This window comes from Miscanthus floridulus, chromosome 16 (assembly GCF_019320115.1).
Source record: "Miscanthus floridulus cultivar M001 chromosome 16, ASM1932011v1, whole genome shotgun sequence".
Classification (NCBI taxonomy): Eukaryota; Viridiplantae; Streptophyta; class Magnoliopsida; order Poales; family Poaceae; genus Miscanthus; species Miscanthus floridulus.
The window spans coordinates 2,284,318-2,308,286 of NC_089595.1; the positions used below are offsets into that span (position 1 = coordinate 2,284,318).

The following is a 23,969-nucleotide window of genomic DNA, read 5'->3' on the forward strand; positions in this document are numbered from 1 at the left end:
CCTGGGTGCATTGTATATACAGGATGTACCCAGGTGTATTATAGCAAAACAGTATATATATATAACTACCGGATAATGAAGAGACAAAATTTTTAATCATTTTTTTTATCCACCTCCGTGTAACTATCGCATAATGAAGAGTTTTTTTCTGTCCGAAATTATGTAACACGTGCTCATATGAGTTGGGATAGCTCGCGTCTGACGCGATGCGGAGTGTGATTTGAAATCGTATTGGATCGTGTGTGTGACCCAAACTCAAAGAGGTAAAATTTGTCTCCCTTGCTTTTTTGCCCGTGCCAAAAAAGAAAATTACCATCTACGAATTCACTCCCGAGCGCGACGCCGCTGAAGGCTTCGATCCCCCGCTATTCACGTCGGCACATCGCTTTGACGATCCTCCTACCAGTGATGGACGTGGACCCATGCATAGATGGATCACGCAGGTTTCTGAGTCAATCCCGTCTTGCACCATAGACCGCAACGGTTTCTACTTCTCCACCGCACGACTCGTCGTTTCTTCTGTAGGCAGCAGCACCGCCACAGGCGTTTTTGCTTCAACAGGCGTCAGGCGCGAGCGCTCCGTTCGCTTGGCTTATAAGCCATATTTTTTATCAGCCAAGCGAATATGACACTTGTCTTAGACGGCCTGACAGCCAGGCACGGTCAACGCCTCGGTGGTGGCGAGGTGCCCCGTGCGGCCGTGCTGCCCGGGTCATGCCGCCGTGTCGTCAAGTGTAGTCAGGAAGGCTCAAGACTGCTTGACGACAGTTTGCTGGCGGGTTTAGAGATTATATAAGCCTTCTTGATATTTTTAAAAAAACTTGCGTACTTAATTAATTATCAGTAATTTTTTTGTTTTGTGTATCAGGAAAAGAGCAACAAGAAAATAATGTGGCTCGTATAGTTCAATCAAACGGACCTAATCAGAGCAGCGCTCGATGAGCTCTGTGTCGACGGATGGAGCTGTTGTCCACGTCCGCCATGGTGAGAATGCATCTTATTGATCAAGTTTTTTTTTTCCCTTACAAATGTTGTTGCATGCGTATGGGTCGGAGACCACTGGAGCCTCGTTCGAGATGTGGCAACGACCTGGCTGCCTGCTGCCTCCTCAAGTATACCACCAAAAAGGCCAAGCTGCTATCACTGGGGAAGGATGACTATGATTGCGAGCCGATGAAGATGAGTGAGATGACATATATCATCTACACGGCAAGGTGTGAAGCAACAGCTACGATCGATTGATGAAGGCCTGCCGTCAACAGAGTCGACGACGCCAATCGGTGGCAAGCGAGAGGTGAGCCTCTGTGCATCATAGCCAGGAGTTCACGTATAATACATATATGGCACGCACATGCCACCACATGTGCATAGCTTGTCTACACAAGCAGGCCATCATTAGCGTGATCACACCATAATAATGTTTGCTAGTCATAAATAAATTATCGATCGAGCACGCGGATTATATTGCAAAACCAACGGCAGGTTAGTAAACACTAAACGGCAAGTCTCATGTCGAGCGCGCGGCATCTCCGCAACGGAGGCAGATCGGCGTCACTGCGCCGTCGCCATCGCCCTCGCCCTCGCCGTCGCCGGTGCTCCTCTCCCCGCCTCGGCGCGCGGCATCTCCGCAGCGGAGGCGGATCGGCGTCACTGCGCTGTCGCCGTCGACAACGCCCTCGACCTCGACGGGGACGCGTCCAACTTCACCGCCTTCCTCCAGGCCTCACCGGAGTCGTTCGCGGTCGTCCAGTTCTTCGCCCACTGGTCGGCCCCTTGTCTCTGACTTCATTGGTTCATTTTTTTTATTACCTTTTGGTTCCAATCGATCTGCGCCTTAGTCTCCGAGTCGCCAAATGGGTGCAAAATTTTCTGTGCTGTATGCTACGATTGTTTGCTAGGCCTATTGGTTCAATCCGATTAACGTGCTGCGGTCGTGGTTGGTACACTGAGATGTGCAAGTGCAAATATGAAGTCAACAGGACTTTTACTGCAGAGCTTTAAAGGTTAGAGAGATGTACTCTAATGAACTCACATACAATTACTTGGAGAAAAAAATAATTTGGACTGCAGTGCCGTGTTCTCAGCTTGAGAGAGCAAAAAGGGATAGTCAATGCAATATGGACTCTGTTTTCCTTTGCATACCAGTTCAAATTTAGATGAAAAATGCAACATTCAGTTACCCTTTGCATACTTAATTGTTCTGAAAATAATCTATGCAAGTGCATCAATGCTATTTGTTTCTACTTTCATGGCATCATAAACCACAAGTTTTTCCGGTGCAATTAGTACTCTATTAGTACCTTAGTATTCATACTTAAACTGAATTCACATGCTGTCATATAACTCATGTTAGTAAGAGCAGAACATGAACTCTGAATTGTGTGTTTCATTTGACAACCTGAACTTTGCCAAATGGGTGAATCATTCCCAAAGTTCAGCTAGGCGCTAGGCAGAATCTAGGCGCTGACCCATTGCCTAGCGTCTAGTCGGGAGTACTCGGTCCTAGGCGCTCCTAGACGTTTTCCTAGACGTTTTGGCAATATAGCCATAAATTATATATATATTATGTATATAACTATATATATGTATATAACTACTAGGCGTTTTCCTAGGGAAGGGAGCTCACCTTGGGGACTTGGGGTGGCCAGCGGGGAGGGGTTCCAGTCGAGGACGAGCAGGACGGCGGCGGCGAGTTGACGACGAGCAGGACCGGCGGCGCGCGAGTCGGGGTCGAGCAGGGGACGAGCTTGGACGAGCAGGGGAGGAGCAGAGGAGGAGCAGAACCGGCGGGAGGAGCAGGACCGGCGGGGAGGAGGTCATCCGGCGGGATGGACCTCGCCCGGCGAGGAGGACCGGCGGCGGGGACGACCAAATCTTACGCGGGGACGAGCGAATGGCGCCGCGCTCCCTTCTAATCCTCCTGCGCCTGGGTCTCGTGGCCGCGCGCGGGCCTGGCCACGCGGGAATTCCTCCCGCGCTCCGATTTGGCGCGCCAAAATTGGCCGCCCTCGAGCTCGCGCTCATCTCGCGCGCCTACGCGCCGCGTCCGCGCCCGCCTAGCGCGCCTACGCGCCGCCTCAGCGCCGCCTAGCGCCGCGATGCGCGACTATGCCCCTAGTCGCGGCGACGGGCTTCGCCCAGCGACTAGGCGTGCGTAGTCGCCGAGTAGTCGCCGCCTAGCCGAACTTTGATCATTCCTATGCAATCTATATTCTCAAGACTGAAACTAAATTCAAATGTGCGATGCAGGAGTCGCTGCTGGCAGAGGTGCACACGGCGCTGCTGGAGCCGACGCTCAGGATCCACTTCGTAAGGGACGGGACGAGTCGGCGCGTTTCAACTGCAGTCAACACGGTGTAATTAAAACGGTCTCCGACAGTCCAATCTAATTTGGCCTCTGCTTCTCAATGCCTGATGCTTGACTTGTGCCTGCTCTAGAATATCGTGGATGCCTAATAAACTGAACCACACGCTGCATATCAAAATCCAGTTGGATTTAGAATTTTTAGTGCACATCTATCTGAATGAATATCAATATTGTTTTTTGGTTTAGAATTTTTAGTGCACTGGAACTCTAAGATACAATTCTAGAGCAAATTCAGGAGCCCTCTTTTGCTTTCTTCTTAATCTAAATCAAAATCCAATTGGATTTAGAATTTTTAGTGCACATCTATCTAAATAAATATGAATATTATTTTTTTGGTTTAGAATTTTCGGTGCACTGCAGTAGAATTCTAAGATACAATTCATGCACAATTAGAAACAGGTAACAAAATTCCATCCCTAAGAACAGATGGTACATATTTGCATTAATTTTAGTAGTTTCAAAAAAATTAGTTTCAGGGTTGCAACATGAGAAGCTACAGAGTTTCTGAGTTTCACAGTACTTTAGCAACATGAGTAGCTCCCTAATGTAAAGGAATTACCAGCTAATCACTGCATTTTCAATCATTTTACCTTTTAATATATTTGTTGGCATGACATAAAAGGTGTATGTATTTGTCCATTGGCCGGCGAAGGCCTAGCATGTGAAATTTCTGAACTTGAATCTTCATTGGATTGTTAGATGTTTATGAACCAATGTGCTAATATAATGTGTGTTTCGTTCTGTTCTGCTGTTGTACAAAGGTGAATGCCAAGAAGGTTATTTTAAGTGGGAAGAACAGCTGCAGTGAAGTCATTTAGATTCTGTGTGCTCAGGTCTAATGTGAAGCAACCCTTCTCACTTTTCAATTTATTTTTCTGTTCCCCTACCTGTTTGCCTCAGAGAACCATCTAGCACTGATATGTAGTCTGCTACTGTAGTAAATATGCAATCCTGAATAGCAAGCCTCAACCTGCTAACTGTTTAGTACAGAGCCTACTGCTAATTGCAGAAAACATAACCTGGAAGCAATGAACTGTAGCAATTGAAAAATAACACAAGAACATACTGCTACTCGGTGAAAACTCTAAACCAGAAAATCATGGTTACTCGGAGCTGGAAAAAGTACATAGCCTACTAGAAGGAAATGCATAGGATGCAACCAATCTTCTACCACTTCTTCCTTGCAACAGCACTTTCAGGTTTGCTCCCTATGAGCAATTCCTGGTTAACTTGCACTTGGAACCACCACATAATTTCAGACAAAATGCTATATTTTCTGATAGGTCGAGTGTTTCAAATTCAAACTGGTTCCAAACTTCCGTTCTTTCTACCAAGTTGGTTGTGATTTTCAAAAGCCAATCCAACTTGGTTTCAAAAGGAAGGAAGAAAATCACAACAAACTACTGACGAAGCTCTTATAATTGTTACTTCGGTTTCTTTATTCTCTGTGGTTAGGTTTTTCTTGATACGTGTCCTCTCTCTTGTAGGTGCTCAATAGCAAATTGCTGAAGCCTAAGATAGGAACACTAAACGGGACATCAGGAAAGAGCTCAAAACTCTTGCAAAAGTGGAGAGAAAATAACAGCAGCTTACAGTAACTGATGTACTGAAAAACGCAGATGCTGTGCTGACAGGTGACAACATTGACTGGTGCGCCTCCGGAAAAGCTAAACGGAATTACATTTGATTCAATTCAATGAAGCTGCTCAGGCACTTGAGCTGGCATGCCGGATAGCCTTGTTGAAAGTGAGAATAAGATTGCACAATTCAAAGTTTGTGATGAGCTAAGGGTGTAATTTGAATCTGTTGACAGCATCACAAATATTGCCCGTTGGGTAAATCTTATGACATTTATGAAGTCATTTATATAACATAAATTCACTTAAAGGCATCCTTCTACCGGTAATTGTTTAGATGTGAGCCCCTTGATTGGCAATGGCATTAGTTAAGTGATTGCCTTTGTGTTTAGTATGAGTCAGATGCGCAATACTGTAGTTGTAAATGTAAGAGTCTGTTTCTATGATGTGAAGCTTGTAAATAAATATAAGAGTTCGTGTCAGGTTTTTGGACGTCACATAGTTTTTGTTCCCGTAGCAACGCACGAGCACTGAGAACTAGTAACGTATAAGTTACGATGAAAATGTATATATTAGATAATGCGGAACTTTGTGGCACGTGATCCGAGAGTGATTTACCCACATAAAGAATTCACAACATGAAACACATTTTCAGAAAAAATAAATACATAGCACACTAGCAGCGCTGCCTTGGTTTTCAGTTTCCGATCCACACATTATTTCGTAGCGCTTAAGTTAATTGCCACACGCTTGTACCTATATATGTTCTTAGAAATGAATCTCACGGTATATACACCGTGGATCAATGGATCAGCCGCCTTATCAGGCAAGAATGTCCTCGAGAGACTTGGCATTCGGCACGACAAACTCCTTGGCATTCGGCGCGGCGAACTCCGTGCACTACAGGAAACGGCTGATTTGCCGGGAGCAAAAATATTTGCCGGGTGCTTTTTATCGGGCACTCGGCAAAGGAATTCTTTGCCGGGTGCCAGGCCTGGAGACACCCGGCAAAGAAAGGCCTCCGGCAAATCAACCTTTGCCGGGAGCCGGGCACTCGGCAAATTCCAGCCGTCGGCAAAAATTATTCTTTGCCGGGTGCCGGCCACTCGGCAAAATATGGCCGCCGGCAAAGGTGGCCGGCTTGACGGCGGCCAGCGGCCGTCAGCCTTTGCCGGGTGCCACGCCGTTAGGCACCCGGCAAAGAATTTTTTTAATTTTTTTTTAAATATTCGCGATGTGATATATATGTGTGGTATTGAGTTTGTGATGAGATGGATGTGATATATATATGCTATATTGTCTTTGTGATGCTTCAGATGTGATATATATCTTTTATATGCTGTGTTTGTGATTATAGAATCAAAAAACAAAATAAAAAAAATTAATTTTTGAGGCTTTGCCGGGTGCCCTGGCCCTGGCACTCGGCAAAGCTGGGAATTCTCTGAAAGGAATTCCCAGCTTTGCCGAGTGCCAGGGCCAGGGCACCCGGCAAAGTTTTTTCAAAAAAAAAAAATTCTTTGCCAGGTGCCCTATGATCTGGCACCCGGCAAAGAAATTACGAAAAAAATAAAAAACTCTTTGCCGGGTGCCCCCGCGGTGCGACACCCGGCAAAGAAATTATTAAAAAAAAATAAAAAATTGTTTGCCGGGTGCCTCCCGGCACGGCACCCGGCAAAGAAAATTTGAAAAAAAAAATTAAAAAAATCTTTGCCGGGTGCCTCTGACATGGCACCCGGCAAAGCAAGGGATGACGGAGCCGGCGCCGTAACGACCACTTTTCTTTGCCGGGTGCCGGGTTTACACTTGGCAAAGTCTTTGCCGAGTGCCCGATAAAAAGCACCCGGCAAAGAAATCTTTGCCGACTAATTTTTTGCCGGAGGCTCTTTGCCGAATGCTGCACCGGGCAAAGACTTTGCCGAGTGCAAAGTAGGCTTTGCCGGGTGCATTCGGCACCCGGCAAAGCGCCTTAATCCAGTAGTGGTGGCACTCTGCTGCTGCAGCTGCTTGTCGGCCTTGGCCTGCTTCTTGAACCTGGCGAGCTCGATGTCGCGCGCCATCTTGCGGCGGTACATCTCGGAGAAGGTGATGGGTTCTGGAACGTGGCGATGGACACAGGCGGCTGCACTCCGAGTTCACCACCACCTGGTGGTCCGCGTTCTTGAACCTGCCGTTGCTCAGGAGCTGCACACGAACGCATGCATGCACGTTCATTGGTCATACGTAATAAGCACCAGCTAGCTATCACACATCATTGCCGCAAACGGCCGGCAAGCGAACGGAGACTACTCACGTGGCCGTGGTCGCCGAGGTTGACGACGAAGGCGCCCTCGACGGGCTGCACGGTGATCCAGGTCCGGCAGCAGCAGCGTGATGGTGCCGGGGTCGGTGTGGCGCTTGAGCCCCAGCGTGAGGTCGGGCTGCGGGCACCTCGGGTAGAAGTTGACCACCACCTTCTGGTCCATGTCCACACAGACCTTGGCCAGCGCCTCCGTCTCTAGGCCCATCGCCTCGGAGAGCACGCCCAGGAGCTTGCACGCAAGGCCCATCAGCTGCTCGCTGTAATGCTCCACCACCGCCCTGTCAGGGACGCTGCCATGTGGGCCCACACGCAGGCTGTCCGGAGCATCAGCTACAAAAAGAACCAGGAGTACCTTCCACAGGGCATCGAATATTCAGAATACAACTCATCCTCTCTTCTTCTAGTTACTGTTCCTCTTCTCCAACTCCCTCTTCCTCTGTACCCGCCCCCTGCTCCTCATCCTCTCCCATTCCCCCCGCTTGCTACTCCCCTGAACTCCATCTCTTACTGTATCTGTTACCTGAGATCGTATTAGTCTATTCAGTGATTGTGTTCTACCAGTGGGTTGCTAACACGCCCGCCACGCCACCGGCTTGTCCGACCACCGCGAGTAGTCGCGGGCCTTCAACGGGTACGAGAAGTAGGTCACGATCTCACGCCAGTCCTGCTCCGCCTCCCCTTGCAAAACCATATGAGCGTGTTGTACGTGTTTGTCTATTTTATATTTTAATAATATGTTCATTGATCGATCGATAGATAGAGATAGATAATCTTTTCCAAATGGGCCGCCCGGCACGGCACGACACGGGCACGGCATCGGCACGGCACGGCGAGGCACGGCACTATGCGGCACGGCGGCCCGCCGTGCCGTGCCTGTTAGTGCCACCGTGCCTAAGTGGCAGCCCAGGCACGGCACTATGGAGGGGAAACCGTGCCGTGCCGTGCCGTGCCGTGCCAGCAGGCACAGTGGCACGCCAGTGCCCGTGCCGGCCCAGGCACTAACACATTTTTAACCCAAGTTCATCAGCACAAGTGCACAACTCAACTAGTCAGGAAAACACAGCAAACACACAGAGTTAAGAAAATAGGAATATATTTGGAGCATGTGCAATGGCTGCCTCATTAAAAACCTGCTAGGTAAAACTCACCCTTGTGAGAAACCCTAGTCAGGAAAAGAGTACAGCCTAGCTCCATTAAAGTTCAATGTTCTTACATCATTGTCCAAGTCTAAGTTCTCATATTACAGAGCCAAGTTGAAGCTAAATGTAAAGACTAAACTAATAAAGATATGCTTAGCTTCAAGTTCAAGCTCCCAGCTGGCCAGCTGCAAAAGAAGAACAGAGTTAGCATTAGGAGCACTGATCAGTTAGCAAAAGAAGAAGAGGAAGTTAGGGTTGTGATTTACCTTGGCGGCTGGGGCACTAATCAAGATAAAGCTCTTCAAATGTTTCCTCCAGCTCTGGGTCCTCCACATTGTGCTGCAGCCTTGCCTCCGCCAACTCCCAGTCCTTGACGCAGGTGAGCCACTCCACCGTCTTCGGCTTCAGCCTCCTCCGCCGCTCCTCGATGATCCTACCAGTCATACTAAACGTAGATTCTGAAGATATGGTAGACACAGGAACAGTTAAAACATCTTTAGCCATGATGGACAGCACTGGATATGTCAGTTTGTGCTCATGCCACCATTTCAAGATGTCAAATGAATCATCCAACTGGCTAACAGTGTCACAATCCAAGTATGAGACAAGTTCAGAAGCATTAGAAGCTATAGAAGTAGCAGCATGCAGCAAAGCAGTAGCAGATGTATCTCTAGACAGATTAAGAGAGGAATGCAGCAGTGAAGTACCCCCACCAGAAGGACTAGGTGTATCATCATCATAAATTTCATCCCAAGCAGACCTTTTCTTACCAGACAGGTTTTGAGGGACAGTCCTCCTCAACCTAACAGCTCAATATTTCTCCTCATACTTATTGAAAACATCAGTAAGCCTAGCTCTAGTGCCAACCTGGTAAGCACTGTAATCTGTACTGGTAAGGTTCATCAACTTCCTCAGCACTTTTGCAAAACCCTTCATTTTAGCTCTAGGGTCCAAGATGAATGCAAAAGAATAGAGCAAAGGTATGTCCCTCCAATATTTATTATATTTGTCTATCATAGGTTGAATCACATTTCTCAGGTGAATGTCATTACTATAATTGTTCAGGTGTATAGCAATCTTAACCAGATAATGAAGCATACGGCTGCACAAGGCAGACAAGGCAGCCTTGTGCAGCCGTATGCTCCAGGGAGCTCGCGCAACCTCTCGGACTCCTCATGGTACACAGACAAGGCAGCCTCGACTATCTCTTCAGAGGGGGCCGGGGAGGCATCGCCACTGGCCTCAAACGGCTGCACAAGTGCACATGAGCAAGAAGAAGTAGATCATTAGATCAAGATTCAAGAACAAGAAGAAGAAGACGGTCAAGATCAAGAACTAAAGAAAGAACAAGAACGGTTAGGGTTAGGGTTTACTGCGGATTCTTACCTCAACGACGTCGGCGACGTAGACGGAGCTCGGAGCAGCTGCGAATCAACGGATCTGAAGAAAGAAGAAGAAAAAGATCAGGAAGAGAAAGCATCTTTCGTGCCGGAGCTGCCGGAGGGTGAGAAGAAGAAGAAGATGAGTGCTCTTACCTGCATCTTCGGAGCCCCGGAGCTGCCGTAGGACGAGAAGAAGAGGTGGGGACGGCGGTGGGTCGCCGTCGCCCGTCGGAGTCGTCCCGCGCCGTTGGAATCGGAGAGGAGAGCCAGAGAGAGCGAGAGGAGAGCGCGGCGGGGGAGGGCGAGAATGATTTAGGGTTTGGGGTGCGAGGGGGAGCCGGCCGACGACGCTGCTTATATACACCCTCACCCCAACGGTGGAATCCAACGGCTAGAATCGCAGGGGTCGGGGGATCCAACGGCCATGATGGCTCGAAGCCGTGCCGATGCCAGGCCAGGCCTTTTTTCGTGCCATGCCTCGTGCTGGCCCATGGGCCGAATGTGCGGCCCAGGCACAGGCACAGCTGCGGGCCGTGCCAAGCACGGGCACGATGCCTAGCGGGCCGGGCCGGGCTAGTGCCGTGCTTTTTAGGGCCATGCCCGTGTCGGCCCATCGGGCATGGCCCATTTGAAAAACTATAGAGAGAGATAAGACTCAGAACAGCGGCATCACGCAAGCAGACCACGTACGCTTAATACGTGAAGGCAGCAGCTTGAGGTGGCTGGAGACGATGAAGCCGCCCTTCTTCCCGCCGGACATGTCGAAGCGGAGTTTCTCCTCGGCCGGGAGCGCGAAGAAGTCGCGCGCAAGGCGCGCCATCTCGGCCACCAGCGCGGCGTCCACGCCGTGGTCCACCACCTGGAAGATGCCCCAGTCCTCGCAGGCAGCGGCCACGCGGTCGCGGATCTCGGCCCGCCGCGCGCCCCCGCCGTCGATGCCCTCGAGCGACACCACCGGCACCTCGTCGCTGAAGCGGTCGTGCGGCACCTTGGGGCGCTCGTCCTCGTCGCGCACAAACGACGCGCGCAGCGTCGCGTCCTCCGACGCCGCCGTCGGGAGGAACGGCACCCCGCTGCTTACCTGGGCCATGGTCTGCTCTGCGTCCTCCTCCTCGCCGATGCACGCGCCGCCGCCGCCGCTCGTCGGATCGTGATGATGCTCTCCGGGACGTGCCGCGATGCGCTGCTGCTAGCTGGTGGTGTCGCACGCTGCTATATGCCACTGTTATATGGAAGCAGCTAAATTACGGCCACTGTTATATGGAAGCAGCTAAATTACGGCCAGCCGTACGTAATATAGCCTATCGCATGGCCTTGCCTTTTTTTTATAAAAATGCAATTATTATAATCTTTTTTGGCAAGATGCTAATTAATAACGGCCAGCCGTGCATTATTTAGCCCATAACAAGCTCGCTGCTCCTAGATTTTTTTCTCACGTTATCACTTTCCGCATCACCCAATAAGCTCGCTGCTCCTAAATTTGCTAGATATTATTTAGCCCACATCCCAAAATATTGCAAATTTGATATGTTCACCCAAGCAAGACAAAATCAAATATAAATTGTTCATCACACATGTCATTCTGGGCATCCTGAGATGTTTTGTATAGCATCTCAGGCATCTTAGAACATAGAGAGACAAAAAAGTACATATTATGTACTACTCCGGTAGAAATACATCTTACTGCACTAAACCTCCTTGTATTGGTAACATATATACTGATGCACCATACATCCCGCTTGTTGCTGCACATGGTTCTCTTTGTTCATTTGATCCCATGTTGATGCTTGAGACCATCACATCTGCAATTAAAAATGTTAAAAAGATTTACGGTTGCAGCAATCAGATGTCATATAGCATATACAAGTGCTTGTTTAGTTCCCAAAAACTTTCCCAAAAAGTGCTACAGTAGTCATTACATCGAATCTTGCGATACGTGCATGAAGCATTAAATGTAGACGAAAAAAAACTAATTGCACAGTTTGGTTGGAAATTGCGAGACGAACGTTTTGAGCCTAATTAGTCCATGATTGAACAATAATTACCAAATAAAAACGAAAGTGCTACAGTAGCCAAATTCCCAAAATTCACGAACTAAACACAGCCTAAGCATTGAAACTTTGGTGTATGTAAATGCATTGAAACATGAGCCACACCATAGCATGTTACTGAACAAAATTGCATAACCTTGTGTTTTTTTTGTTTTGCCTTGCCTAATGAGTTTGACTAAGCTAACTACATGTCATGATATAGCAGCACACATTTATATTTATTGACTTGCATGCAAGAAATCATCATATAGGTGTCAAATATAGATCTTACTGAGCTACCTCCAGATTTACACCAAAAGGCTAAATTGCCTATTTAGGAGTACATTGTTGCCTAACAAATGACATTTAAATTGCCTAACAAATGACACTTAAATTGCCTAAGAAAATGGTTGTGTTTTTCTTTTGCATGTGTGTGATCATACCTCGTTGCTGCCATTGGACGCTGGCGCACACACTCCATGAAACCTCTGCCCTCTAGGCGTTTGTATGAAGAACTATCCCTGTATATGCATGCACAAAAAAGGGCTGTTGTCATTACATTTGTATATAGCAGGAAGCAATGCCTAAAATATGACAATACAACAAGGGCAACTAGCTCAATAATGTAGGACATCCTGTATTTCGATGTATGCTTAGAAATCAATAACTCACATTAGGCAAATATGGTAATGTTGTAGTGGATTGCATTTTTTTAGGCAATTTAAGTGTCACTCATTAGGCAAGAATGTCTTCTTAAATAGGCAATTTATGTATTCTGAAAAAGCAAGTATAGTGTCTGTGTTTATTTGCAACCCACGGCCCCCAGATGACTAGGAAACTAATAAAACAACTCCACCAACAGGAAACTAAGAAAAAAAAGACAGGAATCATGTGGCTGCTCAAGGTGAGATAAATTAACACACATCAATACAGTCCCAAACTGTGATCTAAATGGATGTTGTATATGTTTTACACATATGTTACAAGTGTTTTTATTTGGATGTTGCATATGTTTTACAATGTCTTTTTTCAAGTGTTTTCAAGTGTTTTTGCAAGTGTTGCAGATGCATGTTAAGTGTTTCATTTGTCTTCAGCCGCATGTTGCAAATGTTTCATCTAGATATTTCAAAAGTAGATCTAGTGTTGCACATGTTGCAATGTGACTCACTTGCCACCACTGCCTGCTGCAGCTGCTGGGGCGCCGTGCATGCGTGCGAGAAGCGAAAGGATGGAGCGGTGCACGATGGTGCTGGAAGCAGAGGGGGAAGCGCATGGAGCGACACGGGTGGCCCCTGCCTAGCGTGGGCATGCAGCAGCCGCGGGCGTCCAGACACGGGCTTCCGTCCGGGCGCTAGTACTGCCCTAAATAAGTGGATGCAAGGCCGAAACGTTTTGCCCCCTCCAATGATCAGGACGTCCGTCCGGGTGCTAGTACTGCCCTAAACTTTCGGTTTGATAGTTTAGGGACCGGGATGACACGACTTAACCAGTTTAAGGACCGCTAGCATAATTTACTCAATAATAAAATAGCCTTCAACCGAAACTCACAACACAAAATTAATTAGAGCTTGTTTGGATCTCAACTTCTAAAGTTAGCATCGCAAGTACATTACTATGTGTTAGTGGTTTCATACTCCATCTCATGCAATGCCACGTAGGATTTTTGCTTATGTGGAGGAAAGAGAGAGGTGAGAGAGACGAAAGAGGTCGTTGTTTTGCGAAACAACCACCTCATGAGCTAAGATTTAGGACTATGAGACAACTATTGTACCACTGAACGAGTTCTTGTTGCCATGCAACTCACAAGTTTACTTTTATTCTATGCATATATTAAGGAATTATGATTTACTACGAGACAACTTAAAAACAACGATTGTATATGTTGTCTATTAAGTCATCTTAAAATTACGTGGCACTACATGAGACCACCTATGAGACAACACTAATATACTTGCATATTTGGATGCAAATTTGAAGGACCAAATATTAATTAATTTTAAAACTAATTATATAAATGGTGACTAATTAGATGAATCTATTATCACGTCGGAATTTGGTCGTGCCGCGTCACCAACCTTCCACTGCCCGCCATTGGGGCATTGGAGCCTTGGTGGAGTGGCTATTGGGCCGCACCTAGATCAAAGCAGGAATGGGCATGGCCTAGTAAGCTATTACTCTACTCCTCCTAGCCCACTACACTGTCTTTCAGGTTCCACCATTTCCACCATGGTGTGTGTTGACGGTCATTAACATCAATCATAAACCGTCAACATATCATATATATATTTAATTCCATCACCAAACATAGGTCTATGGGTTTAAACTAGTGAATTCCATGAGCTTTGGTGAATCTGTGAATGTAGGAGGATTTCATCAGAAAACTATTAAGGAGGACCTATTTGTCAAAGTAAATCATGTGAAAGGTCTTAAATGGCTAAAGCGGGGTGAATAGCCTATAAAAATTCTACAACAACACTTAAGCAACTTGGTTAGATAATTAAACGGCGAAGCGAGTGTTGCGCTAGCTGTCGCGGGGTTGAAACCGCGACAAGCATGTTGTTCGAGTCGGTGTCAGAGTACGGGTCTCCAGTGGCTCGGGTGGACTCAAGAATACGAGAATCACAGAGAGGACGCAACGGTTTATCCTAGTTCGAGCCAATCGATGCTCTACGTCCTGCAGCTGATGATCCTTATGCTCAAAAGCACCCAAAATCAGGGGGTTACAACAGGGTTGTAGAGAGATTTGGTAGGGGTTTAGCTCGGTGCTAATCCTAAGGTTGCCTCACTGCCGGTGGAGCCTTCCCCTCGTCAGAGAGGAGGAAGACGACGGGATGTGGTGGAGGAGCTCTCAGTGCCCCTCCATGGGTTGCCTTGCACTCGGTGCTGAGCAAAGGCCAAGGAATGGAATGTCTTCTGATGATCGTTCCTCCTCCTCTCCCCCTTTCCTAGGTTTGACCTTATCCCTTATATAACAAGATAGGTCAGGTACATGGTGGTTTGGGGAGCTAGTCTACATGCGCCAAAGTCCAGGAGGCCCTTGCAGCGACATGTTGTGGACTGTGGCAGTGTCGTGGAGCCAAAGAAGCCTTGGGCGTCGTCTGACTGACACCCTACGTGTCAGACTATGTTGGCTTGGACCGGCATCCCCTGGGTGGACCTTCTGGAGTCTTCTTGGTGATGAAGGAGGTCAACTCCAGGGCCTGACACACGGGTTTGGGAGCCCCCGAGCCCCCGGAGGCCGCTGGGAAGCTTTGTCTTCTTGTGTCATGCCCCGTTCTTGACCTTGTCGAGAAAGTGGCCGGCAATGTCGTGCCCAAGGGGCAACGTCAGGGAGCCCCTGAGCCTCGGTAGCTCGGGGCTTGTCTTCTTATGCCCGGGCCTTAGCTATCGTCGGTGGTGGGGCAGGAGCCAAGGGCTGGACCAGAGCATCGGTGTAGATCGGGTGCCTCAGGGCTCGGCGAGCCCCCAAGCCCTAGGCGGAGGTCGCGGTAGAGTCAGACCTAGCCGGGTTTCTTCTTAAAGGGTGCGCGCAAGCGTACCCGATGGGTTTAGCCCCCGAGCCTCTGGGCAATCCTAGAGGGGTCGGTCGGGGGATCTTTTTCATTCGGGAACCATTGGACCCAAGGCTTAGCATACCCATATGTTAGGATCTCGTCACTATCCTACTAAAAATGCAAGCCACCTACCAACAATTCTAGTTAATTATGATTACTACGCACTCAAGGGATATGTTGCTACTCTCTACACTAGTTGAGCCAGCTAGAAACTAAATACAACTAAGAAGCTAAGCTACACAACTAGCTACAACTACCACAAGCTCTACACAAAGTAAATACACAATGTAATACAAGAGAGTGGTAGAGGAGATATACTACCGTGGCAAGTGATCAATCAATGAATACCAAAGAATACCAAGGAGACAATGATGACACAATGATTTTTCCTCTGAGGTTCACTTGCTTGCCGGCAAGCTAGTCCCCATTGTGGTGATTCACTCACTTGGAGGTTCACACGCTAATAGGCATCACACGCCTAACCAGCAACCAGGTGCCGCACAACCAACAAAAGATGAGGATCCACAAACCATGCGTAATCCACTAGAGTTACCTTTCGTGATCTCCCACGGGGAAGGCACAAGAACCCCTCACAAGCTCAATGATCGGAGCCGACAACAATCACCAATAGCCGCTTAACGATCCACCAATCACCGGGCCATCTAGGTGTCAGCAAACACCAAGAGTAACAAGTTCTCCACCAGCCCAAATGGCCCAACTAGTGCCACAAGATGCTAGAACACTAAGCAATGCACTAGAAGCTCTCCAATATCACTCAAAATGATGAAATCAAGTGTACGAGTGGAGTAGTTTGCTCAACTCCCAAAGAGTGTATGCAGGTGTTAGAAGTGCCAAGAGAGTGGCCAAGGCTGGCTACCACCTCTATTTATAAGCCCACAAGCAAATAGACCCGTTACCCCTTTGGAGCAGCTTCTGCGAGGTCTCCGGTGAAAGGTCCTTGTTTTGGTTTTCGTAATTGAGTGACAACCTTAGATGGACTAATATGTGTTTGAGTAAGATACACAGGTGATTAGTTCACAAGTACATCATGTGTGAGCAACCTATGCCATAGAGGTGAAAATGGCTTGGATTTGTTACAAGGCTCACACATGTGATGAAGGAGCTCATTGCATATGAGACATGACATGGAGTCATATGACTAAGGTGGAGAAGATTAAGATAAGACTTGGCTTGATGGACTGGTTGCAAGCGTGAAGGGCAAGTTGGAGGCTTTGGAGTGATGGACCGCGTGGCGGTGAAGCTTGAGCAAAACTTGGCGCCAATGGATGAAGGCAATGGTGAAAAGCAAGTGAGGTCCAGATCGATGAACCAACAAGGTCACGTGATGATATGAAGTGGATCATATCATTTGTGATTGGTTGGTGCATGTGTTGCATCAACATTGGTGGAGATGGAATGGAATGCGCAAGGCAAAGGTATATTTGTAGGGCATTTCATTTCATCGGTCATAGGTGTGTAGAGAAGTTTATGACTAGGTTTAGGATAGATGGCCGTACTATCAAGAGAGGCAAACTTGTTTGCATATTGGTCATCTAGTGCCACTTGAGCGATCTAACTTTGCGTTGTTGCTAGGATCGAGTGGCGTGGTGAATTGAGTGATTAACTCCTTAAAAATGGTTATGAAAATGCTAACACACTTGCACATGATTGTGTACACTTGGTGATATTGGCACATTTGCAAAGGAGAAGTTGATGGAGTTGAATTGGATCAACTTGGAGAAGAGAGAAAGGTTTTTCAGTATGCTCCGAACTTTGTGATGGTCCTTGGATTAGAATTCTGCATTGATCCATTATTCTTTGGATCAAATATGCAAGTGGGATATGTAGCCCTTTGAGTAAGCTTTCCAAAATTGCCAAGATCATCGAAATTGGACTCCGGAGCTAAGAGTTATAGCCGTTTTAGTGTTGAAAGATCTGTGACCGGACTCTGCGACCGGACGCATCCGGTCAGCACCTGCGAGTTCGGTCACAGAGTCCGGTCAATGTTTCTTTCATGTGCAAAAGCGACCGGATGCTAGGAGAGTCTGATCAGTGATGACCAGACGTGTCCGGTCATCAAAAGAGCTCTCTGGAAGTGACCAGACTCTAGGAGAGTCAAGTTCGGTCATAGGAGAAAGGGGAGTCCGACCAGTTGTGCAGAGACACGTTGGTGACCGGACTTGGCCTCGGCACATCTGGTCACTGGACCTAGGCATGTGCGGTCAAGAGTATGCATGTGCAGGAGCTAGCTGTTGGCGAGCAACGGTCATCTTCGAATAGGTAGTACATGTGGCGCATGAGGAGCGACCGGACTCTGCGACCTGAACGTCCGGTCACTGCAGCAGCGAGTTCGGTCAGTACAAAAAGTACCTAGTGAAGGGGGTAACGACAATTGTAGCCTTTGGGGAAATAAAAGGAGTGTGTGGATGGCTTTGGCACATGCTTGGCAACCTTGGGACTTAGTGTCCATGCTTGGGGAGTGCTAGAAGAGCCTCTAACTCACTTGTGCTTGCAAGAGTGCGAATCAATTGCGAGGGAGTGATTCTAGCGCGATTGCATTGAGAGATTGCATCGAGTGGCACTAGGTGATTGAGTTGCAAGCTGGTGGTGCTTGTTACTCTTAGAGGCTGCCACCTCCTAGATGGCTTGGTGGCGGTCTCTGTCAAAGCACGCAAGGAAGATTGTGCGGTGCTCTGAAGAAGGGATTGTGAGGGGTACCGTGCTCACCTCACAGGAGCCGCGAAGAGTAACACTAGTAGAGTGTGTCATTGAGCTACCTTCACTTGTGGGTAGGTTCTTGTAGTGCCCAACGTGTGGGCTTGGTGGGTGATGCCAATTAACCACCAAACCACCAAGTGAGCGATCGACACAACGGGGACAAGCGTGTTGGCAAGCACGTGAACCTCAGGAGAAAAATCACCGTGCCAACATTGTTCTTCCTATTGGTTTGCATCCCCATTTCACAAGCTTGTATTTACTTTCTTGTACTTTGTGCTTATGTAGTTGCTCTTGTAATTAGTTTTCTTGTGTAGCTTGCTAGTTACCTTCTTGCTTGTGTAGCATAGAAGTAGCTCCCTTGCGCAACTAATTTGGCTTGAATAGTCGTTAGTTGCATTGTGTTGACGGTCACTAAAACCCATTTTGACCATCAACATTCCACCCAAAAGCATGATACAATGATGTAAATCATCATCACATGTGTAGAATTTTGTTTAAATTTCACCTAGTTCCACTTGTGCTTGTAGAATTATTTGTATGCAAGAAATATGGCAAAAATAGGCCAAAATGGTGATAAACATGGACAAAGCAAGTAAGTGGATGTGGCAGGGCCTCCTAGGCCCACAGGCTAGCGCCGCCCGGTCCCACCAAGTGCCAACTTGTCACTTTGCCACATCACCGATCCATGGGAGCTCCTCTAGAAGCAATTCCAAGCGTTGATTCAAGTTGGTTCCAACCAATGGTCATGATGAAGAGGCCATGGATCCATGGGCCCATTGTCATAGATGTGGAGCCTCCCAACTGACTTACCGGCCAAGTTTCACCATGTGTTGTCTTCACAACCGTCAATGAGGAGCAACCCACACCCTTGGATGCAAAGGCGGTGCATCTAAGGGCCAGTCGGTGCCCTCCTAGATCTACCTGGTGCCCTAGGTCCTCCACCGACCTTGCCACTACCTACAAATACCCCCTATGCCTCTCTACACTATAAATAGAGGGTGTGGAGCTCGGTGGAAGGATGCCCCATTCAATTCCAAGCTCTCCAAGCTTCTCTTAGCTTTCTAGCTTAGCATTAGCTATAGAGTAGTAGTCTAGTAGTGGAGTAGAGCAAGAGCGAAGTAGCTCTTGGAGTCTGGAAGAGTCTTCTAGGTCTGGTATAACTCCTTTGTAATTCTTCATTTTAGCATTTACTTTATTCAGTATTTATTTAAGTACTTTATTCTAGTATTATTGCTTTGCTTTACTTTAATCACTTAGTCATTAGTGTTCATTAGTGAGCTTAGGTGCTTGTTGTTTGATATTAGTAGCATAGGTTATCTTATAATTAGTAGTCTTTTGTTAGTACTGGTTCCACCGTCTGGTTAGGGTGCTTTGATCTCATTTCATCGGTGCTCAGATCGAAGTAGTAGTTTATAGACTAAGCGCGGTGCTTAGGTTATAGATTACTTGTGGATACAACTAGGCCTTAGGATAGATTGTGGTAGGTGGCAAGTGGTGACAGCCTTGTCCATCCTCTGTATTCCACCACGATAGGTCTAGTTATTAAATCGTAGGGCTTGTGGCAGACTTTGTCTATTTAACTCTCCTAGTTGGTAGGTGGGTTGTGCCTCGAAGTATTATCACATTTCTCCTAGTCATCTGTTTACCCTTAGTTATTAGAAAGATAAATCGCTCGCTCTCCCACCTAGCTATCTCTAGGTTAGCTTCTATTTAGTAGTTTAGTTTAGGTAGTTTACATTCATCCTTCACTATCATTCACATATCTAGGATTAACTTTAGCCTTCTTTTAGCAAATCCTAGTTCAATTATAAATTTTAGCCTTCTGCCTTCCTATGGGATAAATTATAAATTCGACACTCGGTACTCACCGAGCGAAGTGCTACGTGATAGTTCTGTGCGCTTGCAGAATCCTCCAATAGTCGTTAAGAAGTATCAACAAGCATTTTTGGCGCTGTTGCCGGGGAAGACAACTGGCCTTGAATTTATAAGGCTAGATTTGTTAGCTAGGTTATTTTTAGTTATCCTAAGTAGTTTATCCTTTCTTCCTCAAATCCTATCACTACCCTCTACGACCATGGGCGACAAGTCCATTCATGATTTTTTTGTACCCTCGGCTGCTAATGTAGCCACTGGACCCAATGTTATCAATGGGGACACTAACTTTGAGCTTAAGCCAGTGTTAATTATGATGGTTCAAGCTAGGCCGTTTTGTGGGAAAGCCCACGAGGATGCAAATGCTCATCTCCAACATTTCTTGGAGATTTGTAGCACCTTCACCATTAAGGGAGTGAGCCAAGAGGCTATACGTCTTTGCCTTTTGCCTTTCTCTTTGTTAGGAAAGGCTAAGCAATGGTTTTACTCTAACCGCAGCACTGTAGATACCTAGGACAAGTGTTCCAACGCTTTTCTAGTCAAGTTTTTCCCTATGGAAAAGACTAATGCTCTACACAATAAAATCTCTAGTTTTCAACAACTAGCAGATGAATCGATTCCCAAAGCTTGGGAATGAATGCAAGAGTACGTCTCTGCATGCCCACACCTTGGCATGGAAGACTAGCTTTTGATCCAGAACTTCTACCATGGATTAGTGTCGTTAGATAAGAGCCATTTAGATGCTGCTGCTGGTGATGCATTCTTTTCGCTAAGTGTTGCAGATGCTAAGACGCTGATCAAGAAGATGGTCTCTAACCAAGGATGGAGCGACGATCGACTCCAACCCCATAAACAAGGTATGCATTCAATTAAAGAAATTGACATGCTTGCAGCTAAGATGGATCTGCTCGCAAAGCGAGTAGAACATTATGAGAAGGTGAGTGCCCAAGAGACACTTAAAGCCATGGATTCCCACATGACTTGCAAAGTATGTGGAGATGTTAGACATTCGGGCAATTCCTACCCCGAAACTCAAGAGGACCTCAACTTCATCAACACTAACAACAGGTTTCGTCCACAACATCAAGGCTAGAATCAGTGCTCCAACAATCAAGGAGGTAACAATTATTACTCTTCGTCTCGTTTGAATAATCAAGGTAATAATAGTTATGCTTTCCTAAAAGATCTTGTTTATAGCAATGGTAGAATGACTGATAGTATTAATAAGAAACTACATGCTTATGAAAAGATGTTGGAAAATATAAATGCTAAATTGGATGAATTTTCTTTTGTCTTAAAGAATTAACTTAGTTTTAATAAGATGATAGAAACCCAATTAGCTCAAATTGCTGCTGCTATCCCATCCTATGAAAAAGATAGAATTCCTAGCAAACCTGAGGGAACAATGGTAACAACCAACCTTGTTACTGCAAAGTATGGCCATGCTTTAAATTCTTAGGGTTCCTACTTATTAGATTCCCCATTTACCATTAAGAAAGGTGATCCCGGCACCCCCATGATTACCTGCTCCATTGGAACTCATACCTTCCATAATGCTCTGTGTGATCTAGGCTCTAGTATTAATATAATGTCAAAAGAAACATATGACAAATTGTTCTATGCTACCTTAGTGCCAACTTCAGTTTACCTACAGCTAGCCAACCAATCTATCTGTTATCTCGAGGGAGTAGCCACTGATTTATTAGTTAAAGTTAGGAGTGCCTATATTCCTACATATTTTATGATCTTAGACATGGGCAACACCGAGGATATACCTTTAATCCTTGGTCGTCCCTTCCTTAATACTACAAATGCTTGCATATATGTTGCTTCTGGGCAAATCCAATTCCACTTTGCTGGAAGAAAAGAAATATTTGCTTTTGCCTCTGGACAACCTCTCTTTGATGAGAAACAGGTAAAGAAGAAGCATTCAAAGAGAATCAAGATGAAGAAACCGAAGCCGATTGAAGAACCAGAGAAACCTATCAAGAAGAATAGAAAGAGATGGCGTAAAAAGAAAGATCCATCCTCAAACTCGTCATCCCCTGATCTTGACAAGGCCTTCGAGGTGGAACAAGAGGAAACACCTCCGCCTAAGAACGAATGACCTTGAGCCCGTCAAAAAGGTAAGTTCTGTATCCCCTGCATTTATTTACCGCATTTCACTAGTTGCATCTCATATTTAAATTTCCAATAAATTTGCTTTACATTGCATGATAGGTTAGTTGCATTTAGCTACTCTATGTTAATAAATAAAGTCTATAGTAGCTAATGCCTGATAGGATAGATTTGCATTTAAAGCAACATATAAAAAAAGAAAAAAAATTAATCATAATGAATAAAATTCAATAGCATTCCTGCTGAATAAGTTATCTAGTAGTTATAGGTTTAGTTAGTTAGTCATTTATGCATTTTAGTAGTATTAGTTAGTCAATAAAGAAAAGAATCAAAAGACATGCCAGAAGACATTCCAACCTATGCAAAAGGCAAGCTTGGAGGAGATATCTCTCCCTGCTCAGGTATGAAGATCTTAAACCCTCTCTTTACATTCATATTTGTTTTACATTTCAATATTCATGATCATAGAATGTAGAGAGGAGTGCCTTTAAATTTATCTCGAGAGAAACTCTGCTCTAATAACATGATGATAGAATTAATTGGAGATGATGAATAGTTGCTCTATGATACTTTGCAAAAACTTGTTATACAACCTTATACTTCTTAAGTTTTGAGCATGATAAACTTAGAGTTCATCCTAAGTTAAATGCTTTCATGGGTTGCAAATGCTAGAACCAAGAATATGCTTTTGTAAGATATGTTGTATGCCATGATTAGAGTAAATCTTTGAACCTATGTGAGGAATGGTAAAAACAACCTGGAGTTTTGTTTTGCCAAGAGCTAAAACTCTCTTGCTAGAAGTTCCTCAATGGTGATAAATTCCTACCAAAGCCAAATAAACATCCATTCATATATGATAAAGCACCATAAAAGCTGCTTGTTTGTTTTGAGCTTTTTCAAGCCTTGTTGATCTGAGTAGAGAAGCTTTTCATGCTTTTTGATCAAGATCACGTACACCCACATATTTATGCTATTCCTACACTGGGGATACGCAACCTCATATCCTTTCCATTCATTATTGCTCTATGAGAATCAAAGTTACCTCTCTAGCTATCTTACATAAAAAAGAGAGGCACGGGCTACAGAAAAAAAATGAGAGAATAAAAAAGCAAAAAGCTCTAGTGTTCAGTAAAAAGAGAGAGAGATAGAGAGTGAGAAAATGAAAGTAGCCATGTCCTCTCAAAAAGAAGCTAGAGAAGGGAAACTTCTCAAAGAGTACCACTTCCATCAAATATACCACACACATGCACATCTTGATCAATTTATATGATTTGTTGCTCCTTGTGATCCAAGTGCTTGACTTAGCAATATATTCAATTCAAGTAAGCTATGCTTTTACCCCCTACCTTGAGCTCCACATAAGCTTTAGGATAGAAATTAAGGCTCAAATTCATGATCTTGGTGAGGATTTCAAACACCATTGAGTGACTTCAGTGTACCATCTGAGGAACTTAGGCAAGTTTTCTTCTCAAAATCTATTGAAAACCTCCAGGAAGTTTGAGCTAAACCAAAGTAGGCAAAAAGTATCTATCTAGCTACACAGTCTTGCAATTGCTTGTGTCAAGGTGAAAGCTATAAGTCCCACATTGCTAAGACTGATGGTGAAATTTCTAAGCGCTAACATGTTCAACTCAAGAGTTAGTATTTGTTTGTATACAAGTCTTTGTAGGGCATTACATAGTACGCAACTCCTGATCCAACACCTATTCCATGCTAAACTCACATCTTTGCTGAGGACAGCAAAGGGATAGCTTGGGGGAGCTTGTTGACGGTCACTAACACCCGTTTGGACCATCAACATTCCACCCAAAAGCATGATACAGTGAGGTAAATCATCATCACATGTGTATAATTTTGTTTAAATTTCACCTAGTTTCACTTGTACTCATAGAATTATTTGCATGCAGGAAATA

General features: G+C 45.8%; 1 long non-coding RNA gene, 1 other non-coding gene and 1 pseudogene across 2 annotated transcripts; 1 reads left to right on the forward strand and 2 right to left on the reverse strand.

The window, feature by feature from the left end:
* Positions 1-1,612: 1,612 nt before the first annotated feature.
* LOC136514179 (uncharacterized) lies at positions 1,613-5,420 on the forward strand. Its single transcript, XR_010773557.1, has 4 exons — positions 1,613-1,764; positions 3,250-3,356; positions 4,129-4,200; positions 4,855-5,420. It is a non-coding gene; the product is annotated as an uncharacterized lncRNA (long non-coding RNA).
* A 346-nt stretch (positions 5,421-5,766) lies between these two features.
* LOC136509991 (naringenin,2-oxoglutarate 3-dioxygenase-like) lies at positions 5,767-10,854 on the reverse strand (annotated as a pseudogene).
* Positions 10,855-20,504: 9,650 nt separating this feature from the next.
* Positions 20,505-20,613, reverse strand: LOC136514609 (small nucleolar RNA R71). Its single transcript, XR_010773761.1, has one exon. It is a non-coding gene; the product is annotated as a small nucleolar RNA R71 (small nucleolar RNA).
* Positions 20,614-23,969: the final 3,356 nt, after the last annotated feature.